Raw genomic sequence first — 23536 nt, 5'->3', positions numbered from 1 at the left:
ATGTATAGGATGAGAGCAATGCATAACGTAACTGAAGGCTAGCTCTTCTGGAGGTCAGAAGTACTTTCATTTTTAAATACTCCAAAAGAAATAGTTTTTTTCCTTGTGAGCATTACGTGATATCACTGAATGGAAAACACCATCTTGTATCAACATTAAATGAAATTGTAATACTTTTTGGTTTGGCCCAACCAGAAATAAACATCAAAAACTGATGGAACAGCACATCCCACAGCTTGGCATCTCTGGAGTCTGTGACCTCTCTTTGCCACCAGGAGACAGATGTAAAGCATGGGTCTGGCATGAGACAAATGCAATCTTGCTGTTCTTGTCACTGTTTTGCTTTGAAACATAAGCAGGAAAATCAATAAAATCCATTTAGCTGCTGATATAATATCACATCCCAGGTCTCCCTAAGAATACACTCTTTTCCATTTAAGAAAGACCCACTTTGAAAAGTTCGGTCCTGACTGCTCTTCTGATTACCACAGTTAAAAGCTGGTATAGGAACACGGATTTTTCTTGAACTATTTATGATTTTGAGATGAGACAATACAGTTATTTAAGACATATATGGTATTTTAAGATGAGGTACAACCCTTTTGCCATAAAAAAATACATCCTTGTTTACAGAAATACAATATCTGATGAAAACTTAGGTAAAAGCATCTGCATTTTTTTCACATAGTTAAATGATTACTCAAATTAACATCCTTGTTATTAATAGCTACATCTTAAAGCCATTTTTGGAGGGGGGAACATTACACTTTTTTCTATTTATATCCCATGTGTCTGTCCTCTGTCATTCTGTTTCTCTTTAATCTTGTTTGAGTATACGGCTCACTCGTCCTTATTTTATTGACTCAATCACAGGCACACTGTCACTTTTTATAAAACGGTCACTGCAGAATCACATCAAGCAAATTCTTGATTCTGCAGTCAGTAATTTAGTGCCTTTATGGAATTGCAATTTCAGGGCTCACTGCTTGTTTTTCTAAAATGTACTTTAGGAATTAGTTACTCCAGCCACAAATCAGTTGAATTTATGCACAGTTGTAATACAGTTTATGGCCTCATGGTACATTGCTTCAAAAACAGCAGATGTGAAATTATGATAAATATAATGAGTGTTTTTTTGCCTGATCTACTGAAGTAGAGAAGGATCTGGAGCGTGTTTACCTATCCCATACAGTACATTTAATGTCTTAGTCAGGACTCCTGACAAAGGCTGATTAATGTCCTCATCTCTTTTATTAAAGATAAGAGTAGCACTGCAGTCAGGAGATAGAAAGCACACCATAAATCTTCGTAAAATGAGCAGTCAAATAATCACTCATCAGAAATAAAATCTACATACATTAACACTAACACTCAGCCTACCATGCACGCAGCCACAAAAAAAAAAAAAAAAAAAGAAAAAAAAAGAAAGATAGAATAGACAGATTTCCGGAAGTTTTAATTTCAACTAGTCCTTTAAGTTTAATGTTACAGTTCCCGTAACCTGGATGCAAAAGCTGGCATTTAAAAGCACATGTGAAAGGACCAGATGCCTCGTCATTACATTAAGAGCATGAAGCAGGCAACAATTAAGCGATTCACTGGAAAGACATAATGCTGATCTATGCTAGCAATTAATCACAGAATACATTAGACAATGATGGGTGACCTACAAATTTTTGACAAAATAATTTTTCATCATGTTGGCGATTTCTTAGCCTAATATGCCTGCAAGGCACAGAGTCCAAACCTGTCATTTATTCCATCTCTCCTTGACAGGCGGCAACCTGTCTTCCAGACAAAATGAACATTATCTGTGCTCACTAGACATTTAGTGCAGGGCTTAGCTTATGACTAATGATAATAGGCAGACAGAAATGTTAGAGTCTGAAATAATGTTCTCTTTGTTAAAGAAATTTCTTGAGGTAGAATTTTTTTTTTCCCAAAGACACATAAAGATAAAAACTGTTTTTATCTGATTTTTAATGCAACTTTAAAAAAAACCATTTCACTTTCTCCAAAATAAACAGAAAAAGAGCATTCCTTTTTTTTTTTTTTTTAACTTCCTGTAAGAATTCAGGCTGCAAATTGTTCACACAACAAAGATATGAAGTAGGAATTTCAACAGATAGATGTTAATAAACAGCCTGGCTTATTAGAAATTGGTTTTAGTTAACTAACTTTTGTTGGTTTCTGTAAATTATATTAAGAAAATAATTCATTTTTAGCTGTTAAAATTTAACCAAAGACACTGCACCTTATTTTTCGACATCTTTAGGTGAGAATGGAGCCTAAATCTAATGTCATAGAAGATATTTTATAAATGTACAATGACAAAAATCAGTGGTTTATCCACACAGAATTTTAGCTTTCCGTAATATACCAACACTGAACAGTTTGAGATAGCTATTTGCTGCGAGTACAAAATGTAAAATAATTCATTATTTTTAGTCTTACAGTCCATAATACAGGACCCAAGTGCCAGGAGCAAAGGAGACAGCAAACAGACCACAAAGTGGTTTTTGTCTTTAGGGTGAAGTTTCAGAAGCAAAGTCTTGATTGAGCGCTTATTCAGTTTTCATCACACAAAGACCCCAGTCATGACATTTTGTGCTGGGTTCTGTGCAAACACATGCTAAGACACAATCAACATCCCAGAGGATTTAGCTGAATGAACTAATCTTTTGCACCTTAAATTCAAGTTGGACACACATCTGGGATTTGATTAGATTCCCACTGAAGCCTCTGGCAACCTTTACACTGTAACTGAATAAAACTATCTGGGAGGACAGTTTTTTACAACCACTGGAATGCAAATGAAAAACATAGAGTTGGTTATAATGTAATGAAGCTGATGGTGAGTTTAAATAATACATCATTGTAAACAAATCTTTCTATAAAAAGTGAATTTGTATAAAGTGTGGTTGTAATTTTTACCAGAAGTGCATCTTCTTAACAAATATTTAGGCTATTTTATCTGATCAAGTTCAGTGTTAATTATGCATTTGAAAAGGTGCATTTATAAATTTTGCAAAATAGGAATTGTCTTCATATAGAACCTCACAATCAGCCAGGAAACAGCCCTGCACAGATGTATTTTGCAGTGACCTTTTTTTTTTTTTTTAAATATCAGAAGACAAGAATGTGCACCAGGACAAAACTTGTTCTGGTCCATACATTATGTTCATTATTCAGGTACTTCAAAGAGTGAACTATAAGTAGCTAAGGACAAGAATATTTTGGCTAATATTTTGGCTTTTACTGGAATTGCTGTCAGTTTTGTCCTACTTGGCATTTAGATTGTTACTCAAATGGCAATAAGTCGTACTAATTACACGATGTCTGAAAATTCAGTGAATCAAATGAATTCCTGTCCCTAGTTTTAAATCAAATTACAGAGGAAGCATGTACAAGATACCTCAAAATCTTGTAAAAAAAAGAGAGAAACTTTCCTGTATTATGTTTTAAAATATGCTGACTGAAACAGAATGAGTATATTACACTTTCATCTTTTAAAAATACCAAATATTTCCAGTTGAAGTATTAAGGTATGCTGACTGTGAAAGCTTATACTTAAATATCCATCTAATCTTTGAAAAACAAATAACTTCAGCCTTCAATGACTTCAAATCCCTCATACTTTCTGTGCATCCCTTTCATGTTTTCAAATATTAATATGAAAAATTATCACATATATTTTTCCCATTATATGACCTACTATATTTTATTTGTATTGATTCATCAGTTTCTCTACAAGAAACAGAAAATACCTCAAAAAGTACCTGAAAATCATTGCAATATTCATAAAATACCTTTTTTAATCACCATGAGTCTAATGAGAAATTTTCTTTTTGTAATTGCAAAGTTGATCCAAAAAGTTGTCTGTCTCCTGACAAGGGCATACTTGTTGAGTATCTCTATGTAACAAGCTGAAGCCAAAATCTTCATTGGAGTCTGTCATTAAGGGACTGTCAAATGTGTTTTATAAAGTTAATCTCACAGCCTTCATCAATGCTTGTGAATCCATATTGTGAGCAGACTTGTTAATTTTGCACTTACTCCAAAACACATTGATATTTTTTGTCATTATGATCCTTTAAATTTACTCTAGGGGAAGGAACAGGGAAGGCCTTGTTCAAATGCAAATATTATTGACATACTTATGTAAGAGTCAGAAAATATTGAGAAATGTTATCCACAGCTGCCATAACTTAACCAGTTCTGATATCTATGCCACTGTAAGTACTAAGCCTACTCAGCAAAGGAATAAAGCATATTGTTTAAAGAACTGAGTGGCCAACATATAAGTGACAGACTAAGCAGCTGTTAGTCAAATAAAAAGTATCTTTGAGAGTTCATCTCTTTGACTGGGAACCCATGATGCAAGATTTTAGAAATAGTCATTTCCAAGCAAAGGGCTAAATTTTGACCTTGCAAGAGTCGGTATAGAAAAACAGCTTCCTTGTTTTGTGTGGGAGTGACTTATTTTCTTTTAATGATAATTTTAAATGTTCTACGTTCTTTTGCAGCACTTATAAAAATTTCCAGCAGCTTTTTTGTCTTCTTTCACTCCCACCATTTTGAAAGGTGGAATCATTACTTGACTTGGAATTTCCTAATTACCTCTGCTTCTAAGTCAAAATTTTCTTGACTTTTGTGGAGCTAAAATCTCAAGCTTTTAATGCTGTGTAAAGCTATAGTTCCCTCTAAACAGTCTGTCCAACTTCAAGAAAATAAAATTTAGCCGTGAAGATTAATGTGGTGTTTCTAGAGTCTGATCTCTTCTTTGGTACCCTATCTATATGTGTGTATATCTGTCTCTCTTTCTCTAGATATCATATCTCTGCTGCCCAAGTCTTACACTGCATAATTAGATGTATCTCATTCAGACACCTCTTCATCCCCATTTGTTTTTCACTTGGACACCAAAGAGCAATCCCAGTTCTTGCTTACTGAAACGTCGTGTTCTCTGGATTACAGCCCAAAGGCAGCATGCTTGCCAGTTGCCAATGCTCATTAAGGCAGTTGATATGATTCCATAAAATCTACCTTACTGGCTTCTGTGCACTATGAATGTTTAAAGTAATCCACTACCTGAATGGCCTCAAAAGCTCAGCATATTCTGGGTGTGTGCTTTCAGGTCAATCCTAATGCTACCATGTGAATGGTCGAGTTACTGATGCCATTCACCTAAGAATGGTAGCTTTTGAAGGTTAGATCTATTCATAGATTCATTTCTCACATAATTACAAAATTTCTTGGGGAGAAGAAGTGGTGATATAATCTTACTAGCTTTGTGTATTTTGATTATCTGAAAATGAAGTAGAAAATTTTCACTAAATATTAATTTTGAATGCAGATGGAAAGAACAAAAACTAATTTGCTATTACATTTCCTGCTTTTACATCAACACAAAGTAAATTCAATTTTTAATCAAAAGAGCAAAATAACCTTTACCCTCCTTAATTACTACATGGAGATACAATTCTAAGTACTTGGGAATTTTCAGAAAAAGAAAGTAGGTTATCAGTAACTGATGGTAAGGCTACAAGCCTTGTAATTCTCAGTTTGCTAAGATTACTGAAGGAAAAAAGTAGTTAGTATCTATTCTGAATATTAAACCATATAGCCTGGTCCCTGTTTAAGTTCTTCTGGTTGAGATTTTTCAGAGGAATTGAAAGGAGTTTAGCAAAAAAGTTAAAGCATACTGAATTTCAGTGGGATTTTGACACTTCATTCCGTCTCTGACTGCATCATCCCATAGATCAAAACTGATGTTGAAGTTCTAGCTAGAAACTAGGAAGCCACTGTAGCTCAGAGAAAATTAGGCAAAAGGCTGCTCTCAGAGGTATTCCAGGTGTGAGCTACAATCTTTTGCTGTTTCAAATTAAGATAAAGAACAGCTGAATATATGACACACTAGAGAAACCAGCAAAAGACACGGAGTAAGTAATCATATCTGTACCAGGAGGAAATGGATGTCATTGCTCACATAAGGCAGAGAAATAAAAAATACCTGGACAAGGGTATTTGACAATGGATCAGCTACCAAGAACCCAACAATTGTGTTACAATGTGAGCTGACAAACAGATGATCATTCTCATTATAAAATTGCTATTACTTTCTCATTTGGTTGATCTCTTTCTACTGAATTCCAGCCAGCTCTTATTGCTGTGTTCCCTTTTTACAAAATTGCTTGCACATTTTGTAGCCCTAGCAAGGTCAGGTGCAATAGAACTGTAAATATGGAGCCATCACCAGGCTGATATTCCAGCTGTTTATGCTTTCTAGAAAGAGGGTAAACAAAATGAGAACCTTTGGAAGCCTATATGATGTGCCTTGAAGGAAAAAAAACAATAAAATTTCTTCATCAGGCTCCAATACATGCTCCAGTATATGCTCAGTGAGGAAGAAATGGAGTCATGTCTCTGACACTAAGACTAGTTCCGTGAGAACTACAAAAAAGAGAGCAAAAATCTCATGACCAATGTGTTAAAAACAGATGAGAGATATAAGAGGACTGGGCATGGATGCACTCAGAGTCCCACTACTGCTACCATCGTTATATGGCTTTTCGGCATAGTTGCTCTCAAAAGGAATTAGAAGAGGGTGTTTTTACAAATCAGAAAATATGTCAGGTAGCTGTGCTTGGATTATCATAATTTGTATATTGTTGGAAGAAAAATTACTCCATTTTTATGAATGGAAGTCTTTGTTAATTCTGTGATTTTACAAGTGTCCTGATTTATCATATTTTCTTGCTTTTCTCTTTATATTCATCTAAGTTTCAACTTGGCTGAAACATGAAAACAATATAGATGAAAATGTAAGGATTATTTAAGGGAGCTGAGAGAGTCCGGTGAAGAACAGTGTAAATGCTGAATATATAAAATCAGGCAGAGGCTAGAAGCCTGCTAGGAGTGTATGCAAAGATTATATGTGCTTGTTATCATACTGGTGGAAGAGCAAATCAAGGACATCTAGTAGACTACAAAATAGCTGCAATGGCTCTGGGCCAATCATGTCATAAACATGAACCTGTAGAACCTGAACTGTCATTTATTTTATGTCAGTTCAAGTTCTTAACTTATTTATTTTCCAGACACAACTACAATGGAACAATAAAAGGAAGACTCAACTAGCAGAGGTCTCACCTCTATTTTGTATAATTTGCCTGCTTAAAAGCTTACAGAGTAAAACATGTAAATATATGCAGACCTGAGAGTAAGACCTTAGTAAGCAAATTACAGAGTATGGATGAGGAAACTATGGATCATAAACAAGAAAAGAACTATGGCTACTAAGCACCTATAAACCTGCTATAAATTGTTGTGAGGTTCTGCTTCAGTGGATTTAATATTCTGGGAGAGGCTGGCTTTTGGCTACATGCAGCAGGAAATTCACTGGGGCGGGATATCACAAGGATTCCTGTTGTACCCAGCCCAGCTGGAGCTCTTGGTGATATGAGTGGGGGAAGCTGTCAGAGGTATTACCCAGTTCTGGAATGCAGATTTTCCTTTAGAAGAGCACGGCTAGAGGAGAGAGGTACTGGAAATGACATAATGATGCTGCTGCTTGTAAGATTTCTAGTCCAGCGTTTACAAATCCTGAAAAATTTCAGATTAGATATGTAATCTTTTCAAGTCAGATCCTCTGTTGATGTAAATTAGCCTAGGCCCACTCAAGTCAATTAAGGTACCTCAATTTTAAACTATTTCTCTCTTAGCTTGGAGGTGTTTATCCACACCTTACTTTTGAGGTTCTGAATCTTTAATCTTTATTTAGTTCCTCTCGTTAAATGAGTCTAGAACAGGAAAGAATTTTGTATGTTATGTGATTATTGGAGATTTTTGGCTGTTTTTTGAAGCATAGAGTATTGAAGGCAGAGAACCTTAAATGTCAAATTAAATACAGAGGATGAAAGTAGAGAAGTACAGGGTCAGATGTTTGAATGAGGTTGGAACCTATTCAAACATCCACATAAAGTGACCAGATTTTCAAATGCCCAGAGGAGCCAGGAGGTGGGAAACACTCTTAAAATGCATGACTTGTTTCCATTTAATTTGAAGTCAGAGAAATTAGGAAGGATCTCTCTAGTCTACATCTGGAGAGAAAGATGAATAAATTCTTTTCCACTTTCAATTTTAGTTATTTTCTAGAATAATTTTTTGTTGCTGAATCCCATTACAATTCCCCTTCCACAATTTCATTTTTCCTGAGCCAAGATGATGAAAGGCTGATTAATTCTTTGCAGCTGACTCAGCATTCCCCTGATGTGCACTGCTATTTACAGGAGAAGTAGCTATAGTCCTTTCTTCGGCCAGAAAGAGATAATTCTTTTCTTTCCAGCCTTTGGCCAGACCTCTGTGTCTTGCTATGCATCCTTTCACATATTTCATCGGAGGAAATTATGACTATTTTTAATTCAGAAGGAAAGTTTCCAACAAGCATGTCCCATCTGTTAGAGGTGTGCTGTCGGCATTCTCCTCGATAAACGGGACGGGGAACTTGGACAAGTGTTCCGAACTCTCAGAAGAAATACCCCCCCCCAGCATGCATACACCCCTTCCTAGAAAAATACAGGGGAATCTGGACTCCACCAGCTCAGAGCAGCTAGGAGCAGGATGGTACATTTATGCTAAATTTAAGTTTTTATTTAATTTTGAAAGTTGCCAACCTTTGCAAAAAGACAGCAAAAGTAATCTTTCAAGTATGACTTGTAAGCAGGTTTAACGATATCTGCTGACAATCTGAGACAGTAGTTCTGGAAAAGGTGTGAAATGCCATACTAATCACAACATGATGCTAAATCAACAATCTAATGATATTTTAAAAGTCATTATTTGGTTACTACTTAAAGGAAAAGAGAATAGCTTATCTTATGAACAATTAATAATTAGTAACTTGGTATGATAAGCAAGCCAAATCTGAGAGCACACTTTATTTTTCCAGCAGCAAGATGTCTGATATTTACCTGACCCATTTCTTCACAGTTTTGGATTTTAGAATACTGGGCTAAACCTTTGTCATTTTCAACTGACATCAATGCTGTCACAACCAAAACTTTCTGCAAAATCTGTTGAAGAAAATGCAAAACCAGCTACTACCCCTTAACCCCGTGAGCAATAACATGTCTTGTAACACAATGACCAAAATAGCTTGAAGAAACAGGTGGATGTCTTGTACATGTGCATGTTTATCTTGCCTGATTGCATCTTCAAAAAAGACTCTAAACCTTTCCTCTTCTAAATGTGAGGGATGACTATTGCAAGTCACAGCCAAATAAAAGTCCCACTGTCTAGGCCATCAGGCCCAACATACCACAGAAGATTCCCCTCTAGCTGAAAGACATAATCAACCTAAAGGAAAGGCTGCTTTGAAAGATCTGTTTTGCAAGGAAACAGATTTGCCTGTCCTTTTCATTCTTTTTTTTTTAAAGGGCTCATTGCCAACTGTAGAAAATGCTGATACGACAGTTCTGGACTAGAATTATGGAAATCCAGCCTAGCCTGCCCTCCATACCTTAGGATGATAGGAACAGAAGTGGCACTACCCACTCAAAGTAAATCCATATGGGGAATGTTTCATGGAAATACAAGTATGGGCCACCAGCTGGTAGCACTGGGGAATGATTCTACCAAGGGTTCAGCTTTCTCTGCTGCCACCAAGTCATTTGTAGGCACTCCTTGGCAGGGTTTCTTACCACTTATACGGCAGTGCCTATGGTTTTCATCATAAATGACACAGCATTTTTAAAATATATACTACATAAAGGTAAGGTATCATGAGTATAATTATATATATTATTATCTGGATTATATATATAATATATAGTCCAGAAGGATTCACGAATACCTGAAAGCAGCAAGGTATGACCAAGTGAGGGGAAGACCAGTCCATTGGATGCCACTGTTAATTCTGAGGAATTCTATCACTTACATTCAACCAAAATTCTATTAATACAAGCTTCCCTGTCCAGGATACTGAAAATCTTGTGGTTTGTTTTGAAGGTAGTTGTGAGATTACAAATCCTTAAGAGTGACTTTTGTTCTATAGGTGTTCTACAATGTTAATGTGACCGTGTAAATTGCTTTTATTTCTTTTACAGAAATGGAGTGTGCCTAAAGTAATCAGCTTTAACTAACTTATTTCCTTTAAAATAGGTTCTCCATAAAAATTTTGCAGAAAAGACATCATTTTTCTAAGAAGTCTGGATTCTCAGTGGCACAAAAAGCAAGCCAATCACGCATTATATTGGGCCTACTATTACCAGATGCATCTCTGCAAAATTCTGCAAATAATACCACATATTACACTGGACTCCTGCATATATGAAATCCACTTTTTCCCAAACCACCTACCTACTGTAATCACAGTACATTGTGTGGGTGCACAGCATTCAGCCTGCTGAGATCTATTTCATACTCCCAATTCATACCAGATACCAGACTGGCAGATTACTACATCTGTGTTCTCCTACCTGTCACTGTGAATAAATGATGTAATATACAGTTGTAGGATTAAGGCTTGATTTTTTTCTTAGGAAAGGAAAAAGCAGCATGTGTCTTACAAAATTTTATTCATCTCCCAACCCTGATATCAGAACTACGTGCCTTTCTAAAAATTTTAGACATATCCTTAGCCACCTATTCACAAGAATCAAAAATATTTTTTCTTAATATAAATTAATTAAATCACCAAGAGTGTACAATCATCTTCCGTGGTGTATCTCAGATTGGATTGGATAGTTTTGGGTTTTTTGTTTAACATGTATGTACAATGATGATAACAGAATGTTCCCGTTAAACAGTCATACTCTTGAATACGAGAAAAACTATAATTATTAAGGCAATGCACGCCCTGCTAATTCACCTCTCTTGGGTAGCTTATGATAAACACTTTGATTACAGATGCCGTCGTATTTTTTCCATGGGTTCTCTGCCTCATTCCATGCACAGGATGTACAGATACTCAATGAGCAGTGATCCAATGCAGTTTTTATTCTTATTGTTCCATTGGTGGCTTCAGGCCTAATTTACTGCACACTATTCAGACCCACATATGAAGACAGAATTATTAATTTCCTCATGAGTTTTCCTATGACAATCTGCATCATCACAAATATTTACAATCTTAATTCTACCAAACCTCTGCAAGAAGTGAACATATTTCCATATGAGTAGTTTCACAACATATAGAGAAATAAAGCACAAAGACTAAAGCCGAAAAAATTCCTTAGCTCTAATGCCCAATTTGAGATATCTACAACTTAATGTTTTGGAATGTATGGCATGGAGCATCCCTTCGTGCTGTCAGAATTGCTGTTCTGTTTTGCTTATATTGCAGCACTTTTGCGAGGCCAGCAACAGAGTTCCAGATTTAATGTCAAAAAATGAGAAAAACACAAGAAGTAGCCAGACATTTAAAACCCAAGTGAATTGATACAGTCAGCGTCCTGGATCTGAAGAATCCAGGACAGACCAAAAGAGAATTATGTTATTTGGATCAGCTGCCCGATTTTTAAAACAATCCTTTTTTACTTTGGCATTTCCCTGTGTCATTCACCACACAACCTGTGTAGTCAAAGAACCATTCTGAAGAGGATCCTTAATAACATAAATCTCAACCTCCCTAGAGTGGGGCCATTGGGCACTCTAAATTTCTCTGATTCTTTAGACTTCATCAAGAAGTGGTGGGAACAGCCAAGATTTTTTGCTTTGTGATTTTTTGTATGTTATATGATGAACTGTCTTTGGGGTATTTTAGGGTGTTCTTACCTTTTGGACATCTAGGCACATTCCTTCTTTGGGAGTCAAGCAAGCTAGTAAATTGCATGAGATACAATCTCATGCGAACATAGTGGGAAACTACCCTTAAGAGCTGTATCATAAAGCAGAAGCTTATTTGATCAACTAAGATTGCACAGTTAATCTTGGGCATTTCCTAACTTTTGAGTGCCTAGCTTTACAAGTCTAAATTTTATATGGCTTCTATTTACTTTTTCTTGTAAGGAAACATAAAACCAAATATTTTTTTCATATGACATAATATTGACATCACTGGTTTTCAACAAGAAAGCCAGCTTTCAACCTACTCATCTGTCTCATCATCGACCAGTGCAATGGGGGACCATGAGACACTACCAATTAGAGTTTCTCTGTGATTCTCTAAGCCACTTCTAAACTAGTAAGTGCTCTGGCAGATGCCTTGATTATTGTTCAACAAATATTTTCTGAGAGCAGAAATCTGGTAAGGCTCAGGAATTCCAGATTCAATTTTATATTTTGGAGGACAAAGTGTGTTTGGAGGATAAAGCTCACATCTTTCTGCCTATCTCCAAATCTCCAATTTGGGCTGTGTTTCCTCCTGTTTGTCAGCATCCCAGACCTCTGTGTTCCCCTTCTTCATCATTTCAGTATTATCACCCTAAGTGTCATCATCTTCAGATGCCTGGCTTTCAGCTCCACACGTTTTATGCCAGTTCATCCTCTTTACATACCAACACCCTTCCTCTCATACTCTCCAGTATTCTTTCAAGTTCCCCTGATTCCCAACTAAAGGCAGGTTATTTTTTTCAGACATGATGAAACAATTTAGTCTCAAACTTAGAAACAACCAAGATGGTCTTGCAAATCTTCAGGGCAGGGGGAGTGAACCTGAAAGAAACAATTCTTCAAGGAAAAGTTTATACCAACCCATCAATTTTTTGACACAGTTATAAACTGAAAATGTGGTAGTCCAAAGGGAAGCATCAAACCTACTTGGCTGCAGGCAGCTGCTGGCTCCACCTACCATAAATCATTGTCCCCTTCACGTAAATAACCAGGCCTGGAAATGTTGCTTTTTCATTTACAAATATATCAATTTGTCTCTTCTGATCCAGCTTTTTCATGTCATCTGGCACCAAAGGACCAGAAACTGGGCAAGCCTCCCCAGATGTGAATTTTTCCAGTGTGGGCTGATGTAGTGTCAGAACATCGTAAATGAAGGAGGTGCCATGGTTGCAGCTCTGCTGCTCTTTGGCTATTGACAGATCTTTGCTTCAGAGTCACTATCAACCACTGTACTGTAAATAAAAGCCCTGCAGCTGCTTTCAAATCTTTCAAGATAACATGAAGGTATCCACAAAGTAAAGGTGCCATTATCAATTTATGTCTTGTCCATCACTGTGGACAGGAATTTTCTTTTTCTCCACAAAGTGTCGATCTAGAGATTTTCTGAAGGAACATAAATACACCAGTGCCAAAGGTGGAGCTCCTGGTCAAAAGGAGTGCAATTAGTCTACAATTTTATGAAGAGTTTTGAATCCAGATTTACTGTGTATTGATTATATTTCTGTGTATAAAACATGAGACAAAACTGGAACATGTCAGGAAAAATAACATGAGATTGTTTCACTCCTGAATACAAGCACAAGCAGAAACAGACTAGTCATAGCCCCGGCTGGGCAAATATAAGGAAGATAAACTGACCTTTTGAAATGTTCTGAGTTTAAAACATAGATACACACACAGAGCACAGCATGGCTGAACTGCTTTTAGACAAGGCAATCAAAAGGGATTAGATCAATTTATTTGAGATGATCCAGCAGCCGTGAGTCTCATCATAAGCCCTGTACATGTCACCAGTAGCAGGAAACCCAAAAAGTAACACAACATTACCAAAAGCTACTGTTTGGGATAGAAAAGCTTTAAAGTGAGGCAGCGATTCCATATCTGCTGTATTGTGGTATCTGAGGACTAAAGTGGTGCTGTTTGATGGCACTATGGTATGCACACCAGGAGATGAGTTTGCACAGCTGATCAGTAGCAATGTATCCACTGGAAGACGCATACGTTATAAGTTGTACTGGCAGAACTTAAATCAAGCTTTTTACAAGGGTCTGAAAATATTGCATCCGTACTGCTTCATCAGCATTATCATTTACCATTGCCACTTTGCCACTTGTTTCTCTAGGTGGTTTCCGTCTATGTGAGAGGGCCTTCTGCTTTGGCGTATCTGTCCCGTGAAGTAGTTTTGCTGTACCAGTCCTTTCTTTCAAATTGACTAATCATCTGAGTTTGTTCCTGCCATCATTCTTGTGTGGAATCATATTATTTAATCCTGGAAGGCCTTTAAGGACACACTTTGCATGAAAGGAACCTTCTGAATTCTTGAACCGTATAGTTGATTGCAGCAGTGTGGCTATCATTGACAGTAATTCTTTGACCCCTCCTGCACGCCAGATTAAGAGCTAATGCCATCTGCTGACCTCTTACCTATTTGGTACAGCCTGTCGTGATCCCTAAACCACAGCGTATAAAAAGTATGATAAATACATTTTCCTGAAGTCAAAGTCAGGCAAAGCACTGTGAAATAAGAAATGCAAATAGCAAGATATAGGATATCCATTGTTCAACATAGCAATACATATGACAGCAATAATCACATCACTGTGAGAGGAAATGCAGTATACGACAGCAACTGAAATCTACCATTAAAAATCTAAGGAAATACAACTCCTAAATAATCTAATTGTTTCTTTCTAGGCATGAAATAATAACTCAGACATTGACAAGAAAAATGGAAGGGTGATTTGACTAAAACACATGCTGTTGATTAATATTTTATCCATTAATAAAAACGATTAAGCCAATCCCCACAGCAAACAACTTCTTCTAAGTTTTCCTTGTCTCACAACTGTATGTAAAAGAAAACACAACTTTTATGAAGTTCTTCTACTCTGTCGTTATTTTACATTTATATAAGATATCTCATGGCTCACATTTATCATTGTCCATACATCTTGACTTTTAATTTCAGTAACTAAACTAAACTTAATTTGCTAAATAAACTGGAATGCACAATTAAAATCACAGCCAGAGTCTGAGAGAAACCTATAAATGTCAAGAAGTAAAAGTTAAAGCCATTCTTCCAGGCTCTTGATGTTTGGGCTCTCAAGAAAAGGAGAATTTACTCTCTCTGACCATTCAGGATATTTTAAAAAGATGTATCTATATTAAGGGACAAGTCTTTACATTTCTTCTTCAGACCACTCTTATTTAATCCTTCTTGAATTTAAATGCTAAAAATGTTTGTTATTTCACTAAAGTGAGTACCTTGAAACCAGCATGACTTTTTGCTTTATAGGTCTATGAAGGTACAATGCAGGCAAATCTCTTGGCATTATTTTTGAATCTCTGGCCAATTTTTGAATTTATTTGTACTTAATATTTTTAAATCATAATCTATATGCTTATCTGGTGTGTGTTTTGTGATTGTTTTTTTCTATAGGGGTTGCTATGCATGTATGCAGCTATTTTGCTTTGTGCATACATTGATAAGCCAAGGACCTCTGGGACCACCTTTGATGTGCTCCATCTCTAGGCTGGCTCTGGGTGCTACACCCCCAGAGAAATCTGAGGGCAGCAATTTTACCAGGCCCAGTGCTGCAGTCCCGTAATCCTGCCCACCGCATTTGGGCCATGGAGCCTGGAGGTTCACTGGATCTGGGGAGTCTCTTGCCCAGTCCTCACCTTAAACCAAAGACATGTCAGGCAGAATGAGGCTCAGATCTTGCAAGTACGAACTGGGTAAATTTCAAATGCTAAATGTACGCTTTTGCCAAATTACTGTCTATTTCCAACAACAAGTAAAAAAAAAAGCATTGATAGAAAAATCTACCGTGTTAAGTGAGTGCAGTTTTAGCAGAGGAACTGAGGAAGATGGAGCCTTGCCTTGGGTGCCAGCCAAGGCACCAAGCACTCACTGCCACCTCCAGTCGTAGAACCACAGCTACGAAGCCAGGCAGCCCTCACCACCCTGACAGCAGACCCAGGCTGGCCACATCCTCTGCAAATATGCACCCACATGTGGGCCAAGAAGTGCAGTTTCTCAGTTTGTGTGGAAGACACACAAATGGAGTATCTTTCAGGTAAGAAAAGAGCATGGGTGTTTGGAGGGACAGGAGCATCTGTTGTTGCTCACTGTATCTAGGTCTGACTTAAGTTTTTGATGCAACAGATCTATGGAACTGCAGACCCCCACTGTAAAGTAAACCATTGGATTTTAATTTGTTAGTGTTATGTAGAGCTCAATTTCTTGCGTCATTTAAAGCTGTAGTTCTGTTCGTGATATACACATTGAGTCTAAGGCATGTCTATTAGGGACTGAAGATGGAAAATTAGAAGGACATGTATGGGACCATATACATCTTCCTTTATTGCCATGAAATACTCAAACAGAAGATAAACAGATAACACTTTCCAGGCACAGATTTTTTTTCAAGGCAGGGTATGTTGTAAAAAAATTAAGGCTATGATGCTGAGGAAAATCTCTCTCTTAAGTACTAAGGACATTTGAAATAATTTTGTCGCCTTTTACAATACTTTCTGTATAGTTACTTTTGTGAAGTACATACACATAGCGTAGGTATTTATTTGTGCTTTAGATGCCATAGTTATTCCATATGTCTTCCCAGAAAGGCAAGTCTTCTATAAATCCCATGCCATATCTGCCAGTCCCATGGGGATGATATAAAAAGGACATAGGACATAGGTAACAATTTCCTTCTCCATCAGTCTTGTGTTGAATGTCTTGTTTACTCTTCCCTTGAGCAAGACATGTTTCTATGCATTATTCTGTTGGACAATATCCTAAGAAGGAAAATCAGTCTCACAAAGTTGCTTACAAATGGGTGTCTCTTTTGGCAGTACACATTCTTAAAAGCCAAACTGCTGTTTAAAAATCCCAGGCGGAAAAAATGATATTTTTATTGTGCTCTTTTCATCATTTTTATTCTGTAGCCTGAAGAAGTAAAAAAATAATAGTCATTAAAATAAATCTAATTCTCTCTCAAAAACTCTCTGAGGAGAGTTGGTGAACTTCTGAGTAGATCCTGACTTACACAAATTACTACTACCTGCTGTGACATACCTGTGCTGAGCTTATTGTGGTTTAGTACTTGCTTGATTGAACCAGATTTTAAAATCACAAATTGTTTTCAAATTACCTGGTCAAGACTAATTTCAGGAGGCTCTCTTCCCTATTGCTGCTGTTCCCTTGAGCTGTTCTTCAGAGTCCAGCTTCCTGGACCTTCAGGGGCTCTTCCTCTTTGCTGTCTTTCTCCTCCTTTTTTCCCTCCTCCTCCACAGATGTGCATCCAGTTGAGCGGTAGCAATAGCTTGTAGCCCTGCTTTGGTGTTCCTTGTGTTTATTCTGGCAATTGTTTGCTATTTAAAAATCAGCAAAATCTTTACTGCAGAAGACATACAATCACTGGGTCCTGGCCATGTTACAGGCATATTTGTTTATTTAGTTACTTGTTTGGTTTTAAAGTACATCAATACTTGTTATGTCAACCATATACATGATGGGCAATGAAGCCAAGACATTTGAGGCTGAGGTGAGCAACCCATAGTCTTCTGACAGAGAAGATGAGCATCTTTTTAAGTATCACTCTCAAAGTGGGTTATGATCTGCTGCAGCCTCTTTTGGGTTAAATATTCATTACAATTAGTGGTTTATGTTATGTAAGGCATGGGAGTACATAAATAGGCTACTTACTGCTGAGGTAACACTAAGTACATTAGATATTGTAGTGAAGTTAAACTTAGACTTGATATCCTAGTCACCACAGAGTTATCCCTACATTAATGGGTCAGGATTATAAACAGTCCCATCCTAACCATATAGCAAGGATCTGTAAATATTGGCTCCAGTTGTTTATCTCCTGAATACCACAGAAATTAATAAGGGACTTGCTTTAAGAGCATATGACCATCCACCTCTCCCTTGAAAATCATTCTGTAGCAATTAGACTCTAAAAGCTGGATTCTGCAATTTGCAAAATATCTTCCTCTTATTCAGAAAAATGTTTTCAATAAATATTTAAAGCTGAGCATATAACTGCATTTAGAAACAGCCAATTTTGTGTTTATCTTCTTAAGCATACATGTAAGTTTTTGGTGGGTTGTACAGGAAATCTCTGTAGTTTATAGGAGCGAATAAGGAATTATGACTTGAGTAAAGTTGAAAGACAAATCAGGACACTGTCAATTAGAATGAACTCCAGGTCTTCTTCCATTCTTTTTTCAACTAGGAGAACATATCCTACTAGTTCCCTCTGTCCTCCCCACTGCAGGTTTCCTAAACAAAAAAACATTCTTACCTATTTTGCTTTATTTAAAATACTCCAATAGCTGTTCTTCCACGTCTCCTGTCTATTCAATGCAAGTGAAAACCGTAAAATGAAGTTGAGTAATTCTGGCACCCAAAGAAAGTGCAAGGAGACACTTTTGAACAGCCAGAGGACACAAAAGCACTGCTATATTATACTCTTTGTCATTCCAGTTTTAACAATAACAATAAGTATATTAATCACCAGCACCACTGAAGTTTTGCCTGCAATTAGCATTTCAACACACTCTCCCATGGCTGGGGTGGAGCAGCTCGCCTCCATTGTGAGCTGCTTTTAATTGTGGTGCAAGAATGGACAGCTCTATGATTGCATTTTGGAAACTGGTGGCAGTTCAGTTGTTAGAGGCAAGCTCAAGTCTCTTCGTTTGTTTGTTTATTTGTTCCTGTACTTGTGCTTCTGCTGTGTTAACTCATGGAAATTGCTTAGGGACAGATTTAAATCAAAACAGACAGTTTCCATTTTTGCTCTGTAACTAGTAAGGTTTGTTTAAGAGGCGCTGCTGCTGGAATATAAGGCACGTCTGGAATGCTTGTTTACTTGCTGTTCTGAGCATGTGCCCTTTTGTAAGGAGACAGGGCTTTCCAAGGTGCAAATCTTCAGTGCCAGTAGCTGAGCCTCTTTAAATAATTAAAACAATAGTAGATTGAGATGGGTTATTTTTAAAATAAAGATGAGTGCATACTATTTAATGCCACAGCTTCAAATATTAACCTTGTGCCTTACTGGTCTCTTACCGAACTCCACAAATTATAAAAGCACACAGATGTAAATGGTTCCTAGGATTATGCAACTTGAAAATGTTTGTATTTCTTCTGTTCTGGGTATATTTTGCTTACCCAAGCAGACAAGTCCTTTCTGGTTAATCCTACCCAGTTCTGTGACTTGCCCATCCCTTGGGGATTTGGTGCATGGAGGTTATTTGTTCTATTAATCAGGAGGTTCCTAAATTCTAATCCTTGGTAAAGCACTGGATTGCCATCTGACCTTGGCAAGTCACTTGACCTCCTTTTGCCTCGGTCAATCCAGCTGGAAAATTGGGTAAAAAGCAGGACTTTCCTGGAAAATATATGCTGCATCCGAGATGAGATTTCTTTTGCAAATAATAAAACAAGCAGAGTAAAACTAAAAAAAGGAACTTCTGCAAAAGGCGACTTTCTGGACTTTACTAATCTTTGTTACATTTTAAATTTGGTAGGAGGTTCACCAAAATGCATTGTTTGACACAAGAATGTATGCTGGTGGTTGAATGGATGATGCAGGGAGTTTTGTTTAACTTGAAAGATCACATAGCTTTCTTCATTTAGCAATTTATGTTGGCTTCTTCTTGATGTAGGAGGAATGAGGTAACGAAGGGACTAGACACGCATATCATATCTGACTGAGGCAGCAACATGCCACGGGCCAGATTCTCTGGCCTACTCTTCTCTGCTTCATGGTTCCTATGAGTGAAAAATAGACAGAAGTAGCAGCCAGTGCTTGTCTCCTATTTGGGGAGGCAAAAAATGCTTTTTTCTGAAATGGTCACCCTGGGATCAAAAGGAAAGTGTATGCTCCTACATTCTTCTGCCCCTCTATTGTTCATTTTTTACTCTGAATTACTACTAAAGATATAATTAGTGATATCTACACAAATACATCATATTTCACTGGGGACTAGAGGTACAAATGCCCTTTTAAAACTCTAAGAGAACCCTGACATTTTATATAGAAAACCAAATTTGTCTCAATACCAGAGCTTTTACTTGAAAGTACAACAAACAGGCAACAGAGACTAACAGGATGGCACGACTGGAAATGACATCCCAACAGAGGATAGAGATAGTAGATAAGTACAAAGTCATGATGAATCGAACATATGTTCCTTCATATACTTAATACATTTAAATTTACTTGTTCATTTTTGTGCGTTATGGTCTTGTTTACTTTTACAAAATCATTAGGCACTTTACACCTCGGTATGATTTCAGGGAGCTCAGCCTTACTATCAGCAATATTTTTTAAGTCATGATACTTACTTAAACGACTGAATAGGGGTTAAAGCTTTCATGTAGGATGTTAAGTTCTGGAGAAGAGGGGATTTTATATCATTAGCATAATTTAAATTTGAAACAAAAAGTGGAACTCAAATGATGGAAGATCACCCAAAATGAAATTGGAATGAATTGGTAGCAGACTCTGGAAAGCAGAACTATCAAATTTCACAAAAGTAACCGAGCAGGAATTAATTCTCTTAGATAAAGGAAGAAAACAGTAACTAAAAGAAAAAATTAAATTTTCTTGTGCTTTTTGGTGTTTTGTTTTCTTTTCTCCAGTTCTTTTATTGGTCTTTTATTCATAGTGGCAAAGGCTCATATTTCTTCTTACTAATTCTCTTTGACAATAAGTTGGCAACTTCCTTGCAAAAATATGCTGGTGATGTTTCAGGTCGGCCTCACCCTTAGGGGGATAAGGGGCATGGTAGGAGTCTTTGTTTCTTGTCATGTAAAATATAGAGAGGTATTTGTCCTTTGTTTCCATAAACAAGAATTTCTATTTATTGCACGGCACACAGTACTCAAAATACACTGTGATTGAGTTCAAATTACTTTTCCATGTGGCAGGTAACCTTTAACTGGTAAATGGGTGGTATGATATGGCTTTGAATGGCATGTCCTATATCATCTTCTCACAAAGCCCCACTGAATAAGTACCAAATAAAGAATATTTCTATCACCTGTCAGCCTATACATGAAGACATTAAAGTAGTTAAAAAATCAGCTAGGCATTTTAGAATGAAATGTTTTAAAGACTTGGTTTTTTTGAAGAAAAATTGAATTCTTCTAATGGAAAATTCCAAAATTATAACACTCACTTATCTCAAAACAAGAAAAGAATCAAAATGAATTAATTAAAAATATATGACTACTGTAATTATTATCTTATTAAACCAAATATTTTCACTTTTTAAAATAGTAGATTTCAGCACATCAGAGTGAAACGATTCATTAAAAGCTTTCCAAAAAAAATCTGTAATTGCATCATAAATGATTCTTTGACAAAGTATGAGCTGCATTTACTATCTGGTTAAGCAATATTGTATATAATAAAGTGCTAGGCACCATACAGGAGCAAAGGCAGGAATGATCTCTGCTTTACTGAAGAATTTGCATTCTAAAAAGAGAGAATGTAACAGATAGGGAGGGGAACAGATGCATCTTTGTTCCTTTCCCAATCCCTTCTGATCCCTGCCCATATCACTCTCCTCTGTTCAAGTCTGCATCTCCATCCAGCATTTCTCCCCGCCTTTGAATTCTAAATCCACTTGTGAGTCATTCTCCAATTTCAGCTTCATTCAGACCTTCCACCTCTGGGTAACTGCTGTGCAGAGAAGTGCTTCCATGTCACTGCAAGGTGCCTCAGTAAAGGCTATCTCATGTGCATGGGTCCTGGCATTCTGGTATTAGATGAGTTGTATAGACAGACAGGACAGACAGAAGTCAAGCCTTTTGACATCATCCTCCTTTTGTTCTCTGTCTCTTGCCTTCTTGCTCTAGTGCGCTGCTGGTGGCTCTCACACATTAGCCAGAGTTTGTCTGGTACTAGTTACTGGGTATACTTTCCCAGGGCATTCTTGAGCCATGTGTTTAACAACATTTTCCTTCATTCTGCTGACATCCATCATTTGTTTTTATCATGTTCCTCTTTTTCACTATAGCTACTATATCAGGGAAGGAAGGGGAATGTGTAAGCATGAAGATGTGGGCATGGATGGTTATTCTTTCCGTGTGCTATATGATGGCTGGGAAATATTTTACATTTTTCAATTAAATCCCAAGTCTCAGTCCTGCATTTTTCATTGGTGACGAATTATTGAGGGGTGTAGTTACATCACACTTCCTTCACTGTTATTTCCTTCAGAATTTATTTTGAAGATTTAGGTAGTTGCTACTGATAATGTGTTCTGGTAAACAAAATGAAAACTGGTGAAGGTTATTGTATCTAACATGCACAGTGTCTTTAAGTGAGAGCTGATGGTGTTTGACCCTATCTGGGTTAGGCTTCAAGGAATTAAGCAAGAAGTGAACTCTAATATTCAGTTTCCCTATGTTCCTGATAACCTGCCTGCATTCACTGTGTATCCGCACAGCCTTTGAACAAAATTCGCCTTGTACTCAGGACCATTCTCAAAGGAAAAAACAAAACAAAACAAACTACCCAGCTTTCCTGGAGGGAAGTGTTTTATGCTTCCTTCTGGGCACACACAGAAAACAGTAACATGTTAGCAAAGTCATGTTATACAGAAAAATCTGTATTTTCCTTAATTGATGCAACAGTTATTTAAGTTTTCTATTTTATCAGTAATTAAATAATTTATGCTTGATTATGTGCCTATATAAAAAACATACTTGCATGCATTTTTTACCTATCAGGCAGAGTTCTCTATAAGTAGTCCATAAACCATACCGGTTTCTTTTTTTTCTCCTTTTTTCTTTTTCTTGATCAAGCAAATACTATACAAGTGCAAGGAAAATTTTATTGCCTGCTTAAGTTAAAATTCTTCCTTGTGCCTCTTTCACTGTCTTAGAGAACTGATGGATTTTGGGATCTTGTCCTGTCTCCTTTCCTTTTCTGGTATATTTCTATTTAAAGTCTCACTGTCAAATAAAAAGGCCTGCATTTAGTGGCTCTGGCTCTAGAAGTTTCATCTTCTGTGAAAAAGATGAAGGCTTCATATAAGAAACAAGCAGATAATAGCTACCTCACACTGGTGGTCTGTAAGGCTTAATTCTTAGGACCTCAAACATTACTCAAAGTGGGCTAGCCATGGGATCAAGCCTTTATGCAAAGGTGTCCCAAGATTCCCTAGAGGAAGACGTGAGTAATGTTCAAAGCAAAAGGCTCACTTTGTTATTATTTTTATTAGGTGTTATTATTTTTATTAGGGTTATTGTTAGCATTCATATTTTACTTTTCTTTAAAATCGCCTCCATTGTGCCAGAAGAGGAATAGAAAGAATAGTGTCCTTTTCACCCAGCTGCCCAAATGTGTTTTGGGACAAGCTGTAGTGATTACAGGGCAACATCATGTGAGTATTAGCGTGATTAGGCTGCCATGTCTTAGATATTGTGTCGTTCCCAGTACTTTGCAGCCTATATATTCCTGGCACTGGCCCTGTGAAGGAAGTAGTTTGTGTGTTGACAGATACCATGCAAATTGTTCTGTCTGAAGGAGCTCTTGCACAATCAACCTATTTGAGAGGAGAAAAAAATAGATTCCCTCTGTCTGTGTAATGCTGTCACTCAAACCACACCTAAATATCAGTAGGAGACTGAAAGTTTGGGGAACTGTTGGTTTTGGCTAGCAATTACTATGCAGCATAC

The sequence above is a fragment of the Corvus cornix genome, chromosome 5 (assembly GCF_000738735.6).
Source record: "Corvus cornix cornix isolate S_Up_H32 chromosome 5, ASM73873v5, whole genome shotgun sequence".
In the NCBI taxonomy this organism is placed as follows: domain Eukaryota; kingdom Metazoa; phylum Chordata; class Aves; order Passeriformes; family Corvidae; genus Corvus; species Corvus cornix.
The sequence above is the reverse complement of the archived record's forward strand: the minus strand, read 5'-3'. Positions refer to the sequence as shown.